We start from the raw sequence: 6949 nt of genomic DNA on the forward strand, positions 1-6949 counted from the left end.
ACTTGTAATGTAAAGCCAGTCTGTGTATGGGATCATTTTCATTTCCATGTCCAATGTACATTGGCAGCTTGTTTTATGGGGGTCCAAACAAACCAATCATTTCAGCCACAATTGGAAATCTTTGTTGCTGAAATGATTGGTTTGTTAAACTGTGAATGTCCTGTTTCGTATACAACATAAGGGTGGGTAGGAGGGCCCAAGGACTAGTCCATCTTGCACCTTTTTCCATTCCATTATGTGCTGGTTGGGGCATTGCTGCCTGACATTTTAAATTAATATTATGGTTGGTAAGGAACCAATGATATATTTTTAAATTCATATATTATCAATTTTACAGCCAGGGGATGCACCCAATGAATTGTTTTTTAATTAATTTATTATCAATTTTACAGCCAGGGGCTGCACCCAATGAATTGTTTTTTAATTGATGTATTATCAATTTTACAGCCAGGGGCTACACCAATGAATTTATTTTTATTAATTATTCAGTCAGGGGCTGCACCCAATGGATTGTTTTTTACTTTTTAAATTAAATTATTATTAATTATTCAGCCTAGGGCTGCACCAATGAATTGTATTTTAAATAATTTATTATCAATTTTACAGACGGGGCTGCACCAACTATAAATTCTTCAATCCTCAAGGGTATCCCAGCCATCATCTTTGCGCAGTCCTCAACTCTATTAATAATTATATCAATCAGTTTTGAGCCAGCAAGTTGGATGCAACCTTTTGGCCCTTTAACTAGATGAAAGAATCAATATTGTGAGCTGTGAGGTGGAAAAAATTGACTGAAAACGAGTGGAAATAAATGTTATTGAGGTTATTAATAAGAAAAAATCCAGATCCAAAACCAAAACTCGAAAACAAAACACGGAGGTGAAGTTTTGGCAAAACCAATCCAGATCCAAAACCAGGGGAGATTCAGATCCAAAACCAAATCACGGGGGTCAGCACACATCTCTAATACATATAACGTACTTTTCATAGAAAACTTAAAGGCAATATACTGTATGTTTAAAAATGAGCAATCAGAGCAGCAAACTTTATTACCAGCAGCACATTTAGTTTAGTATCGCAGTGAAACTAATGAATATGCCGTAGATAGTTCATTTTACTTCCCCGTCCGGTGAGGTCCAGCGATATCCCATTTTAATTGCCGGCAATGGGGGCAGTATTGCTGTCACCATCTTTAGACCAAACAGAGGTAATCTTAGTTTACCGTTATTTGTTAAATATTGGAAGGAGGACATAACCCCATTAGCGAGTGGTAAAGCGGTTATGTCTTGATGTTAAATGGAGCCCTTAGTTTTCTTTAAATGCATTTTATCTTAAATTTGATTAATGTTGTTATTATTATTATTACCAGTTATTTAAATAGCGCTCACATATTACGCAGTGCTTTACAGAGAATATTTGGCCATTCACCTTAGTCCCTGCCCCAGGGTAGTTTACACTATATGGGCCTGATTCAGACCCACTCGCGAGTGCTGAGCGCTCGCAAGTGGGTCGATGTTAGCCCAGTGTGCATGCACACGACGGAGGCGGCTCCGACGTGCGCATGCGCGAGATCCTGATAGCGACGGGCAAACCGTCGCTCCAGGTCTCGCACCAAAGGGGGCGTGCTGTCGATGTTGAGTGACAGCACATCCCCTTTGGTGGGCGTGCCTGCCCAGACGGAGGCGTTCCCATGGGAACGCCCCCATCTGGGGCCGGCCCCACTGACATCACAAGTGATGTCAGTGGGAGTGCCTTCGGCTCTGATAGAGCCGAAAGCACTCCAGGGCTTGCAGCAACGAGACCCTACCACAAGGGTCTCATTACAAGCCCTATGGTCGCGATGGTCTTGACCATCGCGACCATCTTCCTGGCCGCTCGCTATAGCTGTGGGTGGTCACCCACAGCTATACAAGCGGCCAGGAGGCCACTCTAAAAATGAAGAAGGACGGCCCTGATTCAGAGCGAGTGTTCTGTCAGAGCCTCCACCTCTGAATCAGGGCCTATGGGCCTGATTCAGAGCTGAACGCTCTGACCAGAGTGCTCGCTCTGAATCAGTGCCCTCCTACCTGAAAATGGAGCGGCCTCCTGGCCGCTCGCATAGCTGTGGGTGACCACCCACAGCATATGCAAGTGGCCAAAGACCATCGCGACCATCGGGCTTGCGACGAGACCCTGTGGTAGGGTCTCACTGCTGCAAGCCCAGGAGTGATTTTGGCTCTATCAGAGCCAAAATCACTCCCACTGACATCCCTCCGTTGTGCGCATGTGCAGTGGAGCAACATTGACCCGCTTGCGAGTGTCCTTTGCTCGCGAGCGGGTCTGAATGACCCCCAATGTTCCATACCACATCTACACACACATACACACTACGGTAAATTTTGTGGGAGCCAATTAGCCTGACAGTATATTTTCGAAGTGCGGGATGAAACCAGGGCAACCAGAAGAAGTGTTGTGAGGCAGTAATGCTAACCATTACACCGTCTGTGCTGCCCAATGCTAACCATTACACCACCTGTGCTGCCCAACGATAACCATTACACCGCCTGTGCTGCCCAACGCTAACCATTACACAACCTGTGCTGCCCAACACTAACCATTACACTGCCTGTGCTGCCCAACGCTAACCATTACACGGTCTGTGCTGCCCAACGCTAACCATTACACCGTCTGTGCTGCCCAATGCTAACCATTACACCGTCTGTGCTGCCCAATGCTAACCATTACACCCTCTGTGCTGCCCAATGCTAACCATTACACCCTCTGTGCTGCCCAATGCTAACCATTACACCGTCTGTGCTGCCCAATGCTAATCATTACACCATCTGTGCTGCCCAATGCTAACCATTACACCGTCTGTGCTGCCCAATGCTAACCATTCCACCGTCTGTGCTGCCCAATGCTAACCATTCCACCGTCTGTGCTGCCCAATGCTAACCATTACACCGACTGTGCTGCCCAATGCTAACCATTACACCGTCTGTGCTGCCAAATGCTAACCATTACACCCTCTGTGCTGCCCAATGCTAACCATTACACCGTCTGTGCTGCCCAATGCTAACCATTACACCCTCTGTGCTGCCCAATGCTAACCATTACACCGTCTATGCTGCCCAACGCTAACCATTACACCCTCTGTGCTGCCCAACGCTAACCATTACACCCTCTGTGCTGCCCAACGCTAACCATTACACAGCCTGTGCTGCCCAACGCTAACCATTACACCCTCTGTGCTGCCCAACGCTAACCATTACACGGTCTGTGCTGCCCAACGCTAACCATTACACGGTCTGTGCTGCCCAACGCTAACCATTACACCGCCTGTGCTGCCCAACGCTAACCATTACACCGTCTGTGCTGCCCAACGCTAACCATTACACCGCCTGTGCTGCCCAAGGTTACATGCAGTTTAAAATAAATCAATTTTATGTGAAAAAAAAGGCTGAGGAATTATAGCCACGATTATCGCCCTAAACAGCTGTATTTATTATTATTTATATCATTATTATTGTATTATTTCACAGTTTATATTTGACTTTTAGGTTGAATTGCTAATAACACCCTTGTCATCTAGTTATCATTCCTACTGCTCTGTGACATAACATGTAAAACCCTACCCTCCAACATGACCCCTTCCATGCAGTACAGATTGCTCTGCTCCTGGACTTCCTTCTTAATTAATGATTGCAGACACCTGTGTTGAACTACTGTAGTTAATAGATGAGACAGGTGTCTGCAGTCATCAATTAATAAGGAAGTCCAGGAGCAGAGCTTTCTGTACTGGATGGAAGGGGTCATGTTGGAGGGTCTGTAATACCCCTGCTTAGATATGGCAGTTACCTACAGTAAGCTGATAGTGTGTGATGTATATGTACCAAGCTGCCGCTGGCCAATGAGAACGAGCAAGTGACAGAGGGAATAAAGTTACCAGTGTTCTATCTGGGTGAGAATCGCGGTCACCGGATAAGATCACACTGCACAGAACCATTAGCTCCATTCACCTCCGGATTAATAACATTTTCGCAGTGATCATGTCTTTGCTGAGTGCATTTCTCGGGCGTAAAACACTTCATTCAGCTGATCTGTCAGCGCAGAAACACACATTATTTACAGCGACGCTGAGACCCAGATCTATGGCCGTACACCAGAATAAATTGCTCTCCTCAGACAGATTATTTACAGCAACTTCCTGGCAGAAAACTGCAATCTGTACAATGCTGAAAGGTAAATGATTTATACTGCAATTGTCCCAGGTCTTACATCCCTCTCTGTACACTTATTTCTGAACCATGTACAAATACAAAATACCCAGCTCTCAGCCTGTGCCAGATCATCACCCTTATCTGATGGCGCCAGTAAGTCTGTATTGCTCATATTATGTGGACCAACAGTATCTACCAGCACAGGGAGTGTATCATGACTAATGGGTACAGGGGATACATCTCAGGTGATACATTATACATAGTGCAGCCCAGGTGATACATAACAGGTGATACATTATACATAGTGCAGCCCAGGTGATACATAACAGGTGATAAATTATACATAGTGCAGCCCAGGTGATACATAACAGGTGATACATTATACATAGTGCAGCCCAGGTGATACATAACAGGTGATAAATTATAGATAGTGCAGCCCAGGTGATACATAGCAGGTGATACATTATACATAGTGCAGCCCAGGTGACACATTATACATAGTGCAGTCCAGGTGATACATAGCAGGTGATACATTATACATAGTGCTGCCCAGGTGATACATAGCAGGTGAAACAATACACATAGGGCCTGATTCAGACCCACTCGCGAGCGGCTGTCCGCTCGCAAGTGGGTCGATGTTATGTACTGAGCCTGCGCACGATGGAGGGAGCTCCGTCGTGCGCATGCGCCAGACGCGACGAGCGAATGAAAGTCCTTCGCTCGTTGTGTCCGATCAAAGGGGGCGTGCTGTCAATGTTGATTGACAGCACGCCCCCTTTGGTGGGCGTGCCAGGGGCGTGCCTCCCTGACGGGGGCGTTCCCACGGGAACGCCTCCCGTCAGAAGCCGGCCCACTGACATCACTAGTGATGTCAGTGGGAGTGATTTTGGCTCTGATAGAGCCAAAATCACTCCCGAGCTTGCGGTTGAAAACGTCAACCGCAGGCTCCGGCTCGCAAATTCGATGGTCGCGATGGTCTCGACCATCGCGACCATCACAATGCACGCTCGTATAGCCTGTGGGTGGTGACCCACAGCTATACGAGCATCCAGGAGGACGCTCCATGAAAATGGAGCCCGGCCCTCATTCAGAGCGTGCGTTCTGCTCAGAGCGTACGGCTCTGAATGAGAGCTATAGTGCAGTCCAGGTGATACATAGCAGGTGATACAATACACATAGTGCAGTCCAGGGGACACATAGCAGGGGATACAATAGACATAGTGCAGCCCAGGTGATACATAGCAGGGGATACAATACACATAGTGCCGCTCAGGTGATACATAGCAGGTGATACATAGCAGGGGATACAATACACATAGTCAGGGCCGGTTCTATGGTTACGCATGGTACGCGGCCGCGTAATGTGCCACGTAGTGAAGGGCGCAGCGGCCGCGACCATGCAGATTTCAGTGGCTTACAGTGGTGCAGACTGTGTCTCTGTGACACAGCTGCACCGCGCGTATAGCGCTGACCTGACGGAGTTCTGTCAGCACTACACAGTGCCAAACACACAGCCACCGGAGCCGGCAACTGTGTGTTTGTTTCAGCAGCTGATGAGAGTCTGTCAGACTCTCATCGGCTGCTGTAGCTCCCACTGCGGGAGCCATCTTCCGGCTCCCGCAGTGGGTAATGGGAGAGACGTCGTCATGACGACGTCTCTCCCATAATGCAAAGCGGCCCTGGAGAATGGTCGGGAGTAGCGGATATCGGCGGCGGGAGCAGGAGCGGGGGGTTCAGGTAAGTGGGTTTTTTTTTTTTTTTTTATAACGCGTGTTTCTACTGGGGGGGCTACAAGGGGGGATTACTACTGGGGGCACTTGAGGGGGGGATTACTACTGGGGGCACTTGAAGGGGGGGATTACTACTGGGGGCACTTGAAGGGGGGATTACTACTGGGGGTAGTTGAAGGCGGGATTACTACTGGGGGCACTTGAGGGGGGGATTACAGGGGGCACTAGAAGGGAGGATTACTACTGGGGGCACTTGAAGGGGGGATTACTATTGGGGGCACTACTACTGGGGGCACTTGAAGGGGGGCTACTACTGGGGGCACTTGAAGGGAGGATTACTACTGGGGGGGACTACTACTGGGGACACTACATGGGGGGAAACCTCCACTGGGGGCACAACAATGGGGGGACTACAACAAGGGGGGACTACTAGGGGCACTACAAGTGGGGGGACTACTACTGGGGACACTGTATAAGCTTACTAATGGGGGCACAAGGGGCACTGCACAGGGGGGACCACTACCGCGGGCACTGCATAGGGGGGGCGCCAAAAAACCTACTCGCTTACCAAAAAATTTGGGCTAGGGCCGGCCCTGCACATAGTGCAGCCCAGGTGATACATAGCAGGTGATACAATACACATAGTGCAGCCCAGGTGATACATAGCAGGTGATACATAGCAGGTGATACATAGCAGGTGATACATAGCAGGTGATACATAGCAGGTGATACATTATACATAGTGCAGCCCAGGTGATACATAGCAGGTGATACAATACACATAGTGCAGCCCAGGTGATACATAGCAGGTGATACATTATACATAGTGCAGCCCAGGTGATACATAGCAGGTGATACATTATACATAGTGCAGCCCAGGTGATACATCTCAGGTGATACAATACACATAGTGCAGCCCAGGTGATACATAGCAGGTGACACATTATACATAGTGCAGCCCAGGTGATACGTAGCAGTTGATACAATCAACATAGTGCAGCCCAGGTGGTACTGAGCAGG

The sequence above is a fragment of the Taudactylus pleione genome, unplaced genomic scaffold (genome assembly GCF_031769625.1).
Source record: "Taudactylus pleione unplaced genomic scaffold, aTauple2 ptg001293l, whole genome shotgun sequence".
NCBI lineage: Eukaryota > Metazoa > Chordata > Amphibia > Anura > Myobatrachidae > Taudactylus > Taudactylus pleione.